The sequence below is a fragment of the Lissotriton vulgaris genome, chromosome 11 (genome assembly GCF_964263255.1).
Source record: "Lissotriton vulgaris chromosome 11, aLisVul1.2, whole genome shotgun sequence".
Classification (NCBI taxonomy): domain Eukaryota; kingdom Metazoa; phylum Chordata; class Amphibia; order Caudata; family Salamandridae; genus Lissotriton; species Lissotriton vulgaris.
The window spans coordinates 921,327,844-921,346,707 of record NC_141699.1 but is presented as its reverse complement, the minus strand read 5'-3'; positions in this window follow the sequence as shown (position 1 = coordinate 921,346,707).

The window sequence follows — 18,864 nt, the reverse complement described above, 5'->3', positions numbered from 1 at the left end:
TGGCCCGCAAGCTGCGGTCGGCTTTAATTGTTGGATTGGTTTGTTCACAACGCATTTATAGCCCCGGATGGAGCTATCAACTTCAAGCAACTGTATTTTAAGTCAATGTTCATATTTTGATTATTGTATGTTGGATTTTATCGTCTTGGTCTTGTTTTGCACAGATACATTTTTCTAAAACTGGTGTGGTGTCCTTTTGTGGTGTTTTCACTATATTACTGTGTGTTATGTGCAAATCCTTTAAACTTTGCCTCAGAGATAAGCGTGACTGCTTGTGCCATTTACCAAAGGGGATGAGCAGGGGATATTTTAGGAGTGTAATCTCCTTACACTGACTAGAAGGAAGGGTCCTTACTTGGACAGGGTACAAACATGCCAAGAAGAGACTTTCATTTCTAACATGCCCCAAGCCTTGAGCTGAACAGAGGGTCTCCAGGGGCGCAGAAAAGCGGAAAAGCTCGCTTTCAAATTCAGGGTGAACCCGGTAAGCCACAGGCATCTGGGTAAATAAAGTACTACATAAAGCAAAGTGGTGCCTGGGACACTATTAACGGAGTTTATGGTAAATTGTGAGATAGTTCAATTATCTACCCCTACGACAAATAAATTGTCTGGAAACACTATTTTTATATTAGTATAAATAAAATTTCCCATCTCCACAGAGCGAGCACACCATATTTGTTCTCGTATTGATTTTTTATTTTAATTGGAAAGGAATTAGAATTAAATTGGGGCTTGTATGATTTGTAGGCCCACTTCAAAAGAACGAACACACACGTATATATATTTACACATTACTTTTTACATAAACATATATAAAACACATATATATATATATATACACACATAAATCAGAAGGATGTATTCAAACTATAGTAGCCCAATTTTTCTATAAACAGAGGATGCTCGCTAAATGTACAGACTCCGCATTCCTCTCAAAGTAAGCTCCACCAGACCTAACACAAGCAGAATAAATAGTCCATATCTCCTTAGACTATCTTCAAAACTTTTTACTCCTTATGAATAATATTTTTTCATTAATTCAAATAATTTGGCTGGGATCTTCTTCAAACAAAATGTCGACGCGTTTCAGCCATCGTCATTCTGGCCTCATCAGGACTAGGGCTAGTAAATACTTCGGTCTAAAGGATCAAGAAAATATATGTATAACTATACATTTAGTCTCAAATAAATCAATATGTTCAAACGGTCAGAGGTCTACATACAAAATTTACATATATACAATTATACAAATCTATATATACAATTATACAAATCCAGTTATAAATTAACTAGACGTGGTCAGACTGCCAAAAAACACCCAGTGTTTCTTTATCAAACATAAGTGCACTACCTTATAACCCATTCAAACTATGTGTATAAATAGATCAGAAGACAACACCCTGTGTCGTGTAAGTCTAAAATAAAGAGTCGCCACCAAGATAACAGTCTTTATATATCTGTGGATAAACTAGTGCCAACGACCCATGTGACCAAAATCAAACACTACCTTCAGAGATAAATATGTCCTCTCTTAACATATCTTCTTTGAACAATCCAGTCTGGACAACACTGAATGCAATCGATTCAGATGCTGAAAAGAAACCAGGGACACTCGTCATACCATGGAGTATGTCTCTTTAATCCACTCGTAGTGGTTAGAGCACTTTATATGGGGCTCACCTGTTTCACTTGGCGGTGTTGGATTCCTATAAATTCACTGTTTGACCAAATTTAAGCCGGGGGGTATCATATCCATTCTTATGTGGGAACCTTTGATTATATTCCCGACGGTCCAAGTTTGCCGCCTTTCTACAAAACCAGGGAAAAAGAGAGGAAGGGTCGGAAACCTGCAGGCTAGCTTAGACATACGAACGATTACAAGAATGGCAAGGGCTACTGCCACTTCACTCAAAAGCGCATGCGGTTAAACAGAATAACCCGGGATATGGCCACTTACTCGATAGGTTCGGTGCAACGCCAAATGTGAAAGCACTCGTTCTGTTTGCCGTATCGAAAATATACTGGACTATCGACGCTCACGTGACGCGGAGGTCACATGTCTTTTCTGAACACAGAGAGAGGACTATTATGTTCCTTGTTAACATGTAGGAGGACTACCTAATAGAAAAACACTAAAAAGGGACTCCTTATGTAGCTCGCTCCCCCGTTCTCACTCACTGCATTGTGGACGTTAGTGAGGCTCATTCGGGAAGGTGAAAAAAGAGAGAGTGCACGTTCTATTATTATTAAAAACCATTGAAAGAAACACCTAAATAAATACAAATAAATAAAATTAAATAAATAAAATAATGAAAGGGGTGCCAAATTAATAAAGGAATAAATAAAATAAATCTATATGACTAGTCTGCCAGTCTTTACATTCTTGTTGTTACAATGTATCAATGCATTGTCAGGGAGTAACAATAGATTCATACAATATGACAATAGCATCCAAAATTACATTAAAAGAACTGCATCAACCGACCAGAAACGACCTCTTTTTTATATATATAGCAAGAGTAATTTTTCAAATTAGAGCCCAGATTTCATCTCTATCATTTAGACCCATGCTAGCTGTCTTGTATTTCTCGATGAATCTTGCTTCCCACCTGTCTAGTTTAGACTTAATTTCTTCCTGTTTGGTTTTTTCCAATACATATAGGACTGTCCATCGTATGTCACTTTCTGTATGTTGAAGATTTTCATAATGGTGCACTAAAGGGGCTCCCTGCACTTTGCATTTGATCCTAGATTTGTGTTGGAGGATACGTTTCTTTACAGCTTGAGTCGTCTGTCCGATATAGAATTTATTGCATGGACATTTGATACAGTATATAGTATTCTTTGTGTTGCAATTAGAAAAACTTTTTAGATGGTGTTTGTATCCATTAATTTCAAGTACCTTGGTATCTGTTGTTAAATTACACACTACACAATTTTGACACCTAAAATGTCCTGTAATCGGGGGCAAATTCAGGAGTCTTCGTAAATCTTGTGAAGGAGACTCTTCTTTTCTTGTGGCTCTTACCAAGGCTTGTCTGATGTTTTTACCTTTTTTAAAAGCAAACAGGGTTTTTTTTATCCCTAGATGTTCAATAAGTTTCCAATGCTTTTGGATGACTTTTTTAACTGTATTCACTTTAGGATCATATGTGAGTACACATGTAAGTGGAGTCTCCTTTTCTTTTATTCATGGAACCAAAAGGGCTTCTCTTGGGGTAAACCAAGCCCTTTTTAAGGCGACCTTGACTAACCGTTTAGGGTAGCCTCTGGCAATCAATTTGTTCTTCAAGACCTCTGCGTTTTTAAAGTATTCTTCTTTTTGGCTGCAATTTCTCCTAATACGGAGAAATTGCCCGTAGGGCAAATTCTCTTTAAGGTTACGGGGGTGACAGCTTGTGAAGTGTAGTAGTGTATTGCGGTCTGTACTTTTAGTGTATAAGCCCACTTCTAGGTGGCCGTCCTCACTGAGGATATTGACATCCAGGAAGTTAAGTTTCTGTTGATTATTGGACATGGTAAAGTTCAATTCCTGCGTTCTCGAATTCAACCAATTGTGGAATTCTTGTAATAGTGTCTCATTCCCATGCCAAATCATGAAAATATTGTCAATATAGCGACACCAAAAATTTACCTTGTTCTTAAAAGGATTGGTGTCGCTATATACCCACTTCTTTTCAAATTCTGCCATAACTAAATTAGCAATTTCGAGTGAAAAACTGCACCCCATGGCCACGCCAGAGATTTGTAAGTATAGCTGGCCTTTAAATTTGAAAAAGTAGTTTTTTAAACATATCGTAGCCAATGACACTAAGAAGTCTGTGGGCACTTCATGAGGACGTTCCCTCTGATCTAGTACATATCTCATCACTGCTATAGCCTCATCTTGGGGGATATTCGTATATAGTGATTCGATATCGAATGTCACTAATATTTGGTTGTCACTATTGAAAGGTCGCTCTTCAACTTTGGTTATGAAATCCATGGTGCCTCTTATGTATGATTGGGTTTCTTTAACTAAAGGAATAAGAAAAAAATCAATATATTTTGCCACAGGTTCTAACATCGAGCCACAGGCCAACACAATAGGCCTTCCGGGGGGTTCAGTTGTGGATTTATGCACGTTTGGCAAAACATATATATTGGGTATTTTATTCTGTTCTGTGTTAAGGTAATCAAATTCTTTTTGGCATAACCATCCTTGTTCTAAACCATCCCTAGTTATGTTCAGAATTGTTTCTTTCAACTTTTTTGTAGGGTCTTCATCTAGTTTTCTGTAATGTATTTCATTGTCTAGTTGTCTATTGACCTCTTCGTCATATTTATCAATATCCCAAAGGACAATTCCTCCACCCTTATCCACTAGTTTAACAACCAGGGACGGATTGTTAGAAAGATTTTTGAGAGCTATCCTTTCAGCCTTATTACAATTGGAATTGTAATAAATTTTCTTAGATTGTAATTCATCTAGTTCCCTAAGGACCACATCCTCAAAGACTAAAATTTCAGGGGGAAGTAGTATTCTTTCTGGAACAAAACTGGACTTGTTTTTTAAGCCACTGATGTTTTTAGATTCATTCGATTCTCTTTGTGAAAAGAAAGCTTTTAAATGAATCTTTCTCAGAAAGGTCAATATTTCTTTTTTAGTCTCAATCGGATTTTGTAAGGCTGATGGAACATAGGACAATCCCTTCGATAGCGGAAAAGCAGCGCCTAGCTAAGTAAATCTAAGTCCAGGTGGGATACGACATAGATGCCACAGAGAGGGCGCAGTATAGCACGGCATGGCTGGCGTCGAGCAGGCAGGTATTAGGATGGCTTCCGGTAGTTCGCTCTACTGCCCAATGCTAGATTTAGCAGTACTGCTGCAGTGTTGTTGCACTGATCAACAACCTTGTACAGGCCCCTAGAGGGGCCTGAACAGCTCTGGCTGACAGACTTGCAGTCCTCTTTTGACCCTCCCTGGTCGAGACATCACAGCTCCATCTGGTTCCCACCTGCCCGCTCTTCCCTACAGTGGTCCTGAAAGCAAAGCTGGGGTAAGCAAGAAACTTGAGAGACATAAGTTGGCTATATTATGGTATATAGCCCTGTTGATTCAGGAATAGGAGTGGGTGTGGCAACATTGTTAGACCCCACGGCCCCAGAGTAGGGCCGGAGTGGGGGAAAAGCAACTGGGCTAGGTTTCCCAGTGCAGATTGCACGACTCCATGTGCATCCCCACTCTTTCACTCCTGTCCCCCCGCCTGCAACTCTGTGCATCTCTGTGCATCGGCTGACTTCTTTGCTGAGCTTTCCAGCACATCTACAAGCATTTGTCTTAAAGACACACATGCCAGCCCAACTGGAGATTTCAGAAACGAGGTCCATAGAGAAGGAAGGTGTGAGAAAACCCCAGGGGGCCATTTAGGATGTCACCACCATCCCTAGGACCCGACATTGGGCCCCGAATCACACAAAGGACAGGAGCCAGACCCTACAATCTGTTCTTATCGGGTTGGAAATTAATATTAAGTTTTTCCTCTAGAGGTTCCTAAGTGCCAGTGCAAAAAAGGAGTGCTCAATGTCAAGTAAACCTCAAGCTGACCTAGACCAAGTCCTAACCTCACCCTCAGAGCTCACTGATTTGACCCAAACTGCCCTAAGCACTACAATAGCTGCGAGAGAGCAGCTCAGCTCAAAAGAAATGTGGATGGGGTCCCGCCTGAAGAAGTCCAAGTTCACCCTGAGTCCCAGTATGACACCATCCCAAATAAATCTAGACAATACTGGCAGAAAATACCTGCCCTGTAAGGCGAAAACAACTGAACATTTCTTTCGGAAGGGCAGAGGCTCCCAACTCGAAACTACAGATTCATAAGCTTGAGTAGCCCAAGCATCCCAGACACCCCCTGTCCATTCGAAACACTCAATCCCGATCCCACCAACAAAGACTATCCAAGTAAAGCTTTGCCGCTGGTTCTGTTCTTGCCCTGCCTCTTGCAAGGACGTTTCCATTATTGAACTATCATCTGACAGCACACTAATTACATCACTGGAATGAGACCCAAGAATAATAATAAGCCCAACAACAGGAACATGGTCCTGACACAATGCAAAGGTTGGATATTGCATGATGACACAAATCTCAGAAACCTTCATTCTGTTCCAGCCCCAAGACGAGCCTTTGTGTCTCCAGTGATTCTCTGGAGAGCTAAGTAAATGAACCATCCCAAGGAATTTTAGGACCTTCTAAGTACATCAAGATGCAGGCATCAGCACTGCATCCAGAATAGGATGTTGTGCTTCTGAAATGAACACACAGGACTGGCTGAATGCCCTTGACAATGACAACAACCATCGAGCACTAGCACTCAACAAAGTGCAGTTACCCCAAAGATAAACTCTGGTAAATGCACCCAGATCTCCATATTGAAGAACGGCTGGTCTCCTCTGGCCCAGAATTTCAACTAGATATAGTTACTAACTAATGGTGCAGGACCAGACCATTCTGTAAATGTAAATGTACATGTATTTATATAGCGCAAATCACCCACACCGCAGGTATCTAAGCGCTTGCTTAGGGAACCCGTCCTGGTATTCCCCTGTGAGATAACCCCGGCAGGGTATCCACAAGGTGAAAGCCAGGCATCCCGCCGCGAGGGGCCGTTGTGGAGATTAAGCAAGCTATTGCCCAGAGTCGCAGAGTGTGAGCCCGTGAGTCGAGTAGGCACCGGAGCGAAAATTATCGAGTCCGTGGAATTATTGAGCCCAAGCCCCGTCGAGGCGGGGAATTGAACCCTGGTCCAGGGCCGATCTCAGCTTCCGGGTCTGCCGCCTCTAACCCCTGAGCCACAATTCTTTCCTTCACCCCAACTCTGATCAGGGGGACTTACTGGCCCCCATTATTAAAAACTCTGACTGCCACGATATCCACCCTCATCTGACAGTCAGATAAACTGGAACTTCAACTGGACTTGATAAACACATTCGCCAGGTCCATAACCAGGCTGGAGTGTAAATTAGGTGCCCTTGACCCACTTATCCAACTGGATAACAACGAAACCTGTGAAAAGGTCAGCACCTGCTCCTGCATCCAACAGTTGAAAAATTAAGCACCCTTCCAGAAGTCTTATCAGTTCAGTTCAGTTCAACAAGCTTTATTCGGTATGTATAACATCCATAAAATCATACATTTTTTTTTAAAGCGATTCCAAAAGACAATGTCCACCATACATAAATCAATCCTATAAATTCCATATAGTTCAGTTGACAAGCACAATTCCTTTTATTACATCAATTGCTTTTTGTATATATGAAGCGTCATAAAAACGTATCCCTGGGTCATCAAGAGTAACAAGCAATTTTAAAGCAGCATGGGTTGTTCTCACATTATGGTTTTTAAAAAGTGGTTTCAAATACAAAGGCCTGAAATACAAATAAAAATTACAAAGGAGCATAAAGTGCATAGTGCTCTGTTTAGACTGTTCGTCGCAAGGGCACTGGGTTGTAGGATGCATTCTTATGATAGGAAAAGAAACTAGCTGACCAGAGTCTAATCAGAACAAAACGGTTTGAAGACCTAGTAACTGTAAACAAATAATCTTGGAATCCTATTCTGATGTTAATTATTTGATAGAATATAAAGGTAGTTTGCTTTCCTACTTCCCTCATACGGATCTCTTTTATATGGGCCAAAAATGTATCCCTTATCTCCTGTTTAGATAAATGTATCACCTGCTCTGGATTATCATGGATCAAAAGCTTGAATAATTCACTATATAAATCAATAATATATTTTAACCAGGGGATACGTAGGCTACTATCCAGAAGAAGACAGTCCTTAATGATAGTTTGGGTAAATTTGGTTTCGTCTTTGGCCCAAATATATCTCCATAACAATAGTAGGCGCATAGCAATCCAAACAGATAAATAATCTAAACCTACTTCTTAGTGAGTTATTTCAATAGAAGCTGAGTTAGGCAAGCCTAAAATGCGTTTTTAAAAAAGGTTTTCTTCCTGTTGTAAAATCTTGCTACGGTTATGGCCCCAGACTATGATAACAGACTGGAAACACGTTTTATTAAGGCAGATCAACGCGGGCGCTCGCTGTACTCCTCAAACCCTGACTGCCTCAGCCACCATTGTAGTCCAAAATGTTACAACCTTACAGTCACTACCACACTCTACAGCACCCTTGGCTAGTTCAGAAACTATCCCCAGCTACTAACTGTAGTGTAGTTCCTATTTTCCCAATAGGCTCTGCGCATTGGAATAACATAAACGATAGCTTAGGCGTAGGACTGAGGTCGACTAGGTCTCTATTGAATATGTTAGACTTAATTTAGGTTTGCCAGCTAGCTCAGAGGTCACTAGAAACGTTCTCGAATGAAACGGGAGGAGTGAACTTCCCTGATTAGACAAGAAGGGATTCAGCTTCTGACAACCGCATAAACATGACAACTTTGCTCCCCAAGAATAAGAAGTATATCTCCAGAGTCGTGTGAAAACAATAGATAGCTATTTCACTCAACCAATCGTGCATACTTAGTTTCACCAGAGTGCAGAGAAATAGAGAGACGGGCGTTTTCAATAAAAGGTGTTATTTATTGAGCAGTCTTCTTTCTCATGCAAGAGAAATGAATTGCCACAATTGCAATACTTGTTATAAAGTAAAGTGCGTACAGTAAAAGGAGTATTGTGAAATAATACTGTAAAAGCATTGATATGGTTTCTGAGCCATTTGATACTTAAAAGGTATAAAATATATACTGTTACATACAACCATAATAGTTTGACTAAACTACTCAACTGGTGCTTCTAAATACGCCTACCCCGATGTACCTAACCTAAGCCTAGTACGTGGGAAGGAGTAAATGAGTTGCAGTTTAAGTTAAGTTAGTTTTGCTAAGATTCTGACTCAAGAATTCTCTAGGGATCTAATCAGCTCCGTACCTTGGTTTTAGAATGGAGGAGGTCTTGTATCTCGCTCTCAGGACTCGATCTCCCATCAACCCGCAAGGGTGACTGGAAACACTGGGGCTGGATTTTCTCGGCAGGAGAAAAAGACAGAGTCTTTCTCAGTGCGTCAAATGGGAGGGACGGCTTCCTTCGGCACTCGCATCAGCTGGGCTTCGGATAAGTAGATAACCGCTCTGCTCCACACCACCGTGTGTTGCTTAAGGGAAACGCTGGTATACTTATACCTGGAAGGTGCCTGTTTGACGTAAGGTTGGACATAAGACGTCAATAAAAAGATGTTACTAAGAACGGGCCGTTCCTTCAGTGCTCGCAGGAGTTCTAGGACAAATCAAAACAAAAGCACGGGGAATTCCCAGGTTGCTGGAGGTTTGGTATGTTGTAAGAACTCGTTGTACTTTCTAGGAGTCTAAGGAAGTAGCCTTGCCGCATTTGGTTTGCATTGGCTATTATGAAATATTTAATTAGGGTCCTAGATAAAACCACAACATCACAAAATGCAGACCTGCCATTGGGCAGCCAGATCAACTCAGTGACCATAGATACTGCGCACCCTGAAGTTCAACCAAGTGCAACTCAAAATACATCTTCTTATTGGTGCAACCTGGGCTCTCCAGTAGACCCCACCCTTACAGTCATCAATGACCAATTAAGTGCAAATTTAATAGTACCCACCCAGATGGCTCTTGCGGCTACTTCATCCACCACAGCGACAGTAAGCAGTGGATGATAGAGTGCATCTAGTACTGCCCATGCCAACCTCAATGAACTAAGTCAGGCTACCAACCCATGGAGCAAATCCTTATCAAATAAATCAAGGAAAGGGATGAAAAAGGCCCACAAAAGAACGCCAACTAGTATTACAAAATCCACCCCTCACACAGGCACAACCCACAGGTGAAATAACGGCCAAGGTGTACCCTATCTTCCTGGGTATTCTACCCCAAGGAAGACCGAGTGGGATGAACACAAATCAACTTGGAGAAACGTGTGTGCCCTCCTGCCTGTCATCAGCGGAGCCTGGAAAGAGACCAATACAAATAAACACCCAGGAGATTCCCTGATTCCTGATCAGCTAAGGCCCAATCAGATAATGGAAGCCAATACTAACCTCACAAAAAGACCCACAGTCACATCTAAAACCCCAAACCCAGGAAATATGACTAGACTGCAAACGTATGGAGATAAGAAATCAGCCAGCTCCTCAGGTAGCAACAGTTCCATCAACAAACACAGATCTGAATAAGCATCGGCAAAACTGATCCTCACATCACTCTATCACTCTGAGGGCCAGCACAATATCCTAAACCGAACCGATTCCGTTGAGATTGTTCCACACCATCTAGCAACTTGCAAGAATGACCATGGAAGATATATTGGCAGTTAAATTTAGAACACTAACAAACAACCTAAAAAGGCTCCAACCAACAATTGTAGTACATAAATCCTCTGCACTAGTGTCAGAAATTCTGTCTTGCAAAACTTCATTTGATGAATGGGGGATAGATATCAGGGAACCTCTGGCACCAAAATACCCTCACCCTCTGAAGGAACAAGGAGCCCACTCAAGGCACCTGACCCAGCCACTCACAACTTAACCTGACGTATAACAATTTGAGGATATCATGTGCCCATGACAACTAAGACGGCCCATCAAGGAGAACTGTCTTAGAGCAAACTGGAAATCTTAAACAAGGAAATGACTGGAGTTGGCAACCAACAGCACTCCCAAACAGCGTAAGGAATTATTCCTAGCCCAGGCAGCTGCTCCCCACAAGTAGAACTTCAGAGAAACCCTTGTATAAACTTCATGTCATGGAACTTGGCAGGCCTCAAGAAGTTACTGAAGTCTGCAGCAGGAGTGACCCTTGTTCAGTCTGCAGACCTGCTCTGTTTCCCAGAAACCTGGACAACCAGTTCTAGCACAATCCTTGGTTACTGCAAACTCTTCCAGCCAGCTGTAAAAGCCAACATATTTGGGAAACCTTTTGGCTGACTTTTGATTTATGCGAGCCTTGCCTAAGATCTGAAAGTACATACATTTAAACTCCTTGATGAAATGTTCCAATTGGTGTCCCTGGAAGGCCTTCAAATAAATAGGCAGAAGGTTAAAATCTTGATCCTTAATGTATATTTTAACTACTTTGGCACAGGATGCCTGGCAAGACTAATTAAATTCTGTGACTAACTCGAATCCATTCTTTACAATAATACATTATATGAACTCATCCTTTGCGGCGATTTTAACCAATGATCCCTGGGTACTGACCTGACAAACCTGCCATTGGGATATGAAACTGACAACACATTAGCCACCCTTTTTTAAGCTCAGAGCATGAGCTCCATTCAGCATATAACTTAAAATAACTCACCACCGCTCAAATACCAAAAATCCTTCACGGGAATAAGCACCTTAGATTATGCGATTAACACAAGTAGGATATTGGATGCTATAGCTAGATTTAACATCTTGCCATGTTCAGAAAGTGATCATCTTCCACTTCTCACTATTTTCAATGTCAGTTCTAACAGGCTCAAAAACCTTAAGATAATTTCTGAATCTATAGGTGAGGAAAGACACAATCTAATTCAGAAGGGTTAAATGGGGCCAAGTGAACTTGCAAAAACTTAAAGTCTGGGAATTGAAAAGAGGCATGCACCTCAATATCCTAAGTGGTGTAACTCTTTTGGCTACCTTGGACCTAATAGTCAGTGAATTACACAGTGTGCTTGGGGGCCACTCTCACCCTCAATTCAATGAGTCCATATACCCAAGAAACGTAACTGATCCCCACATCACTACAAGCAAATTGAGGCTACGTAGGCTCCCAAAAGTCTTCCAAAGGGAACATAGAGTCACTGACAAAGCAGATTTGCTAACAAGACTGCAAGCCTTTAAAAAACACACAGAACAAATGGATGGTTTGAGCAGTCAAGCGCAAACAAAGAGAGGCAGAATGGCTGCATGTGCATTTGCTGATGCGCAAACTGGGACAGGTTGATCTGTGGAGGTATTTAAAGAAGAAAACATGCCCTCTAACAACAGTGTGAGAGTTGTGTCCGAATTCAAGTGGATTGCTCATGTCCAAGACCTATATGCTGCAGCAAGTGCTCCAGGTGTGGACTTCCCACCCCAATTGACTGCTCTGAAAGAGGGTACCAAGAGTTGTTGCTTTTGGGGCCTGACATTTCGAGAACTCTGCAAAAGATCAGAGCCACAAGGCCACCCAGCCCAAATGGGATACTTGTAGTCATCTTTAAAGGGAATCTTGAGCTGTGGACAGCTATTTTGCTTCCCCTGTTCCAAAACTGCAAATTGACTGCGCTGGTTCCAGAGAACTGGAGGGGATCTATACTTAATCCCACTTACAAGAAGGGTGGAAGGGCAGACACGTCCAACTATTATCTGATAGCCCTTCTGGACATCGAAGCTAAGGCCTTTGTGTCCATCCTACTTAACGAACTCGAAGGTACGGCAGAAGCTAACAACTTAATCTCATTCACGCAATCAGGTTTTATGTGAAACTCCTCAATTTTGGACAACATCACGGCCCTTTCCTACCTGTCTCACACAGCAAAGAGTAAGAAGCAACTCCCACTCTTCACCTGTTACGTGGACTACTCTGCAGTCTTTGATCAAGTAGGCAGGAGCATTTTATAGAAAAAGCTCCAAGGATAAGGCATCCCAAACACCTTATTTCTAGCAATAACATCTTTATACTCCTCCACCAGGGTTGGAGTCAAGTTAACATCTACGACTGTATCAAACAAGATTACAATGGACAATGGTACCAAGCAGGGCTGTGTGCTTGCATCCCTTCGTTCAATCTTTACACGGTTGACATGGGTGTAGCTCTGAAACACGCCAACCTTATCCCTTCAAAGATTGGGAGAACCAAGATTCCTATAATGCAATATGCTGATGATATCATCCTTCTCGACCTCTCAAGAATTATCTTACAGAGAGCCTTGAATGCATTACACAACTACAATGTGGCTAACAAAGTGGCAGCAAATGGTTGGTTCTAAGACCAAAATACTCAACTTTGGACACCCACCCAAAAAATAATCTCACAGCTTGCAACTTGGGATGCTACAAATAGAAAATGCTGACTCCTACAACTACCTGGGTGTATTGTTCACCACCAAAAGTGGACATAAAAGCAACTGAGACATGCTGCCACAAAAGCTGAACCAATCATCATCAATGTGAGTAAATTGAATAAATCTTTGGAAAGCCCGTCCACTGGTCCAATAAGCCAGGTCCTAGCAGCCACTTTGGTACTATCGAATACTTTCTGTCATTAGACGTACCCGGGTCAGCTAGTACCTAACTTGAACAAATACCAGGTTAAGACTTACAAAAGAATATTCAGCCTACCTCTGTATCTATGGAACTGCCTGATTAGGCTGGAATTCGGTCTGATGGCTCCACTGTGGGTGAGCAAAATGACCTTGTAAGTTACTACCACAGGATAACCAAGGCTCCGGCCAGTACAATGAAAGCAGCCCTCCTGCCCATTTTTAACCAAAGTGGGAACACTTAGTCACAACACTTACAACTCACAATAGACACCCCTCAAAATGACTAAAAGGTGTTAAATGGCCCACAGATCCCATGTCCCTTGCTCAAACATGCCTAGAAAAAACAATCTGGAAGGCTATCCAAGGATCTTGAAGACATCGCCAGCACAAGTTGTGCAACCTGCAAAAGAGCAAGATATTGCGCTGTCAGCTGCCCGTTAAAGCCCTATTAGGACTTCTCAAGGTACTATCGACCTTAAGTTCAGAGTAATCACATTCTGACAAATTTTTTTCTGGAATCGGGCAGAACCCAATTCCCTTATTGATTTCTAGGTACTGAAGAAATCCCCCGGCCCCCCCAGGGGCACCCAAAGGGGTTAAAACATGTTGACCATCGAATTGGACTACTATAGTGCAATGGACTCATAAACAGTTCCTCCCTGCACAGACTCCACTTTTATATATTCTCCCCATACACCGAACGGAATAAAGTTGCAGTTTTAGGTAGTATGAGGATCACTTTTTAAACAACTTACTTCACTTGAGCACCTTTCACTCACCACTTATTACTGATCACTACTGTAAAAACCAGTGGTTCCCTCCAGGTGGAGGAAGCATACAAAAAAGAAACCCAACGATGATGCTGTCACGTATCTGATACAGGCGGAGAATCAAGATAAACCGCCACACGACCTGCCTAAGTGGATGAGGGTTTTTTAAAAGTACTTTCTAAGTACTGACGGATAGCACACAGTGGACCCTGGTTGCAGGCCCAAGTGATCCATTCCCCATTGATTTTGACTATCCAAGGAAAGCGACTTGAAGAAGCTAAAAAAACTTGAGAGCTCTGCTAGGTGCGGAGCAGTTGTATTCCAGCGCACAATCGGATTTCCTCAGACCACAGCCCTATCTGTCAAGTACACTAACAAAGGCTGCTTAAAACCAATTCTTTTTGCCAAGTTAATGGGCCTACAAATCAAAGAAGTTAACCCAAGATGGCGATCTCTCAAGGAATCTCTCAATAGAAAACGGCCGATTTTGCCCCTATAAAAAACAAATCTTTCAACCACCTGCTTTGTTGTTGCCCTGCACTTCTAACATTGCGCCGCAGACTGTAAAATAAACACTTTTTATCGCTCACTGTCGGTGCCAAAACTTGCAACGAGGCCGTACATTTGGTGTTCAGCATGAAAGAGCCCGTGGATTTGGCAACATTCGGCAAATTCATTAATATCGTGAAACAGAGACTAGAGGACGCTGTCCCCTAAAGATCGACCCGATCGCTTCGTCTGAGATACCTGCTCAGCTTATAATGAACTGCTCAAAGCAGCCAAAAATCGGCAGATTCAAGATTTCATGCTGCCTGTTCTCTCTCAGTGTCACTGTTTTGCACTTATTTTTTTCAACTAAACTTAGGTGCTGCTAATTTAATACACCTTGATCTTAGCTGTCCACCCAGTATTTAACATACTGAGATAGTTTCTCTCTTTTTAACTTACTTTTAGTTTTTTTTATGGATTTTACGCATTAATGTTTTTTACCTATTTTGTAAAGATGTTTTAACCATACAATAAAGATTACTACTACCTGAGTGAGTTTACTTCTAATACTGACATGTGCAGAAATTCAGAATATCAGCATGATTTTGCAATTTCATTGTGTGAACGTAGGATGAGCCGCATTTTTTTCTGGTTCTTTGCTTCATCTTATAACTGCTGACTACACGCTCTATATAAAACGAATAGCCGGTCGCTATATTAATAAGGAAGCACGGGGGCTTTGAGAACACGCCTGGCTGACTGACAACATGTCCTGTTCTGTGAAAGAAGACCGCTTCTCAAGGGAATGTTTGAAATGTCACCGAGGTTCAGTTAAAAGCGGGGTGCAGGTGGCGCTACAAAGCAGTTGTGAATGGTAACGTGTTTATACAGATGCTGCCGGGCCCTGGTATTGATTCGTTAGGCTGCCAGTAAAATAAACCTCTTTCTTTTTATCTTTGAAATGATGAAACTTCAAAAACGAGAATAAGGTGGTTTCAATTAAATCACGCTATTTCTAATTCGGTAACAATTTTTCTCCTCGGCTTCTTCTTTGCTTTATCCCACACATTCTCACATGCTGTCTCGTCTGCTCCCATACGTGCCCAAATACGCACACACACTAACATACATTCAACCACCCCCCACATACACACCTCAACCCCCCCCCCTAAACACGCATTGTCACACCCTAAAACATATTTGCCTAATCTGCAGAAAAATGATAAACCATGGGGACTTGGAAATCCCAAATATTGCTGTTGGGCTCCCGCTCTCTCTTTTTTTTCTTTGTTTTTTGTAGTTTTATAATGCGATCTCGGCCCAAGGAAATCGGTGCGCTTAACATGAGCACAAGTTACATCGCACAAAGTTGGATTCATTTTTTACAGACCAAACAACCAACCTGCCTACTGAGATAAATAACTACGGAATAAGTCGCAGTCGAGACTTGTGATTCAAAGAACATGATATAACTCAGAACCTTTAATGTCAACAAGTAATTTCAATTTAATCACATTGTCCTTATGATCCTCAAAGTTATTTTGATTTGATGACGTTTGGTTGCATGTTAGGTGATGAGATGGGTTTTACGTGCAGCACTATTGTGATGAGTGAGTCGGACTGAAAGTATGGTGGTGTGAGTAGGGGTTCTTTAGAGTGAGATGTCTATATTTATTGTCTGCTCCTTATAGTTTTCTACACAACGGTCTGTGATCCCAAGGGACACGATTAAAACTGTTTAACATTTTGTATTTCATATATTTGCGGAAATGAAGAGCATTTTGTGTTGTAATTCTCTATTAATGTTTGTAAAATAAAAAAAAATACATCCTGTATTATAATCAGCCACGCATTTAGAATAACATTCATGAAGAGCATTTTGAATAGATTGAAATTACTTTTAGATATTAAAGGCTCTGATTTATATCATTTTCTTTGAATCACAAGACTTGATTGTGAGATATTTCTTAGTTATTTATCCTAGTAGGCAGGTTACTTTGTTTCTATTCTATCCCAATTACCCCTGATCCCTGCCTTACTGTTTTGGTTCCAGGGGCCCTCTTTTAGGTCGAGTCTAGTGGTAGCACGCATGCGCTGCTAGCTTTGCTAGACTACTTTAGTAGAGTATGGCAGAGAAGCCAGCTCCCACGCTCCGCCCATATTTTTCATTGGGTTGTGTCATTGTCTTTCGTAAATTTTGCCTCCTGATTTGTTAATAGGCATGTTAGTCCCTCCTTATTATGGCCTTATCTTCATTTGTAACCTCCCATGGCTACTGGCCCCTTTACTTTTGCTGTAACACTGGACCTGTTATTTACTCTGTAGGCACTATTTGCTTTATTGCTTTTCTCTTACTGCAGGCAGGACATGCCCTGCTTCAGCTGAAACCGCTTGTGTTTTTTTAAGCAGCACAGTCGCCCCAGTAACACGGGCGCCCGCTTTCAATCACTTTAACCCAGCATTATCTTGTGTCTGTTTCAACCTTCCAAGTAAAATGTATTTAGAAATGATTAGTGAATTAAGTCATGTGAATTCCAAGTAGCACATAATCCTGTGCAGATGGGCTGAATCTGACAGCAGCACGCATGCACTACTCGCTTTGCTACACTACTTTAGTAGAGTATGGCAGAGAAGCCAGTTCCCACGCTCTGCCCATATTTTTCATTGGCTTGTGTCATTGTCTTTCGTGAATTTTGCCTCCGGATTTGTTAATAGGCTTGTTAGTCCCTCGTTATTATGGCCTTATCTTCATTTGTAACCTCCCATGGCTACTGGCCCCTCAACTTTTGTTGTTACACTGGACCTGTTATTTACTCTGTAGGCACTATTTGCTTTATTGATTTTCTCTTACTGCAGGCAGGACATGCCCTGCTTCAGCTGAAACCGCTTATGTTAGCAGCACAGTCGCCCCAGTAACACGGGCGCCCGCTTTCAATCACTTTAACCCAGCATTATCTTGTGTCTGTTTCAACTTCCAAGTAAAATGGATTTAGAAATGATTAGTGAATTAAGTCATGTGAATTCCAAGTAGCACATAATCCTGTCCTGATGGGCTGAAGCTGACAACAGCACATCTGTGTCACATGTCATCTGCACTAAAGCCACCTGACAGGGTTGTTTTCAAAAGTCTGTTTTATTAACAACACCACCACTACCAATACCACCACTAATACCACCACCACTACCACCACCACCAATACCACCAATCCCACCACCAATACCAACACCTCCACCACCACCAATACCATCACCACCAATACCACCATCAACACCATCACCACCAATACCACCACCACCACTACCACCAACACCACCACCAATACCACCACCACCGGTATCACCAATACCACCACTACCACCAATACCACCACCTCCACCACCAACAATACCACTACCAATACCACCACCACCAGTACCACCTCCAACACCACCACAAATACCACCACCATCAATACCACCAATACCATGAACACCACCACTACCACCACCACCAATACCACCACCACTACAAATACCACTGCCAATACCACCACCACCAATACCAATACCACCACAAACAATACCACCACCACCAATACTGAGGACAACGCATCGCTGAGGGTACAGTGCATCGCCTCCATTCCTGATGCATCTCCAACTTTGCACATCTTGGAACCGACACATTATCTACATCCCAAGGATCGACACATTGCCTCCGCTGCTCCTTGCATCTCGATGTCAATGCAACCACGAACCAAGGTACTGGTACCTGTATCCAACCACGCTCCATCACGGTCTTCCTGAACGTTTGGATTTGACCCGGTCTAGCACGACCAGATAGCCCTGGTTGGTGCTCTATGCTTTTAAGCACTACATTGCAGTGAAATCCTTAAAAAATCATAATGCCGGTTGTACTTGATTTGATTCATTTTGGTCTTGTTTTTAAAAAAAAATGAAGCTCTGTTCTTCCAACTAGGTGTGGTATATTTTTGTGTGGTTTCACTGTTTTATTGTTGAAGTTTTGCATAAATACTCTACACATTGCCTCTTAAGTTAAGCCTGACTGCTCTGTGCCAATCTACCAGAGGGTGAGCACAGGTTAATTTAGGGTGTGTATCGGACCTCCCCTGACCAGGGTTGTGGTTCCTGCTTGGATAGGGTACATACCTCTTGCAACCAGAAACCCAATTTCAAACACTTTTATATTCACAATGGTGCTGCCATGATGTTTAAAAATGTTTTTTTATTGAGAGTTTTATTTGCATGATACAGCATTATATGTTTGCAATCTTAGACTTCCCGTCAGGTGTTCACAAGCAATTAGATAACAAATGGTGCTGCCATGATATGCTTTAAATAT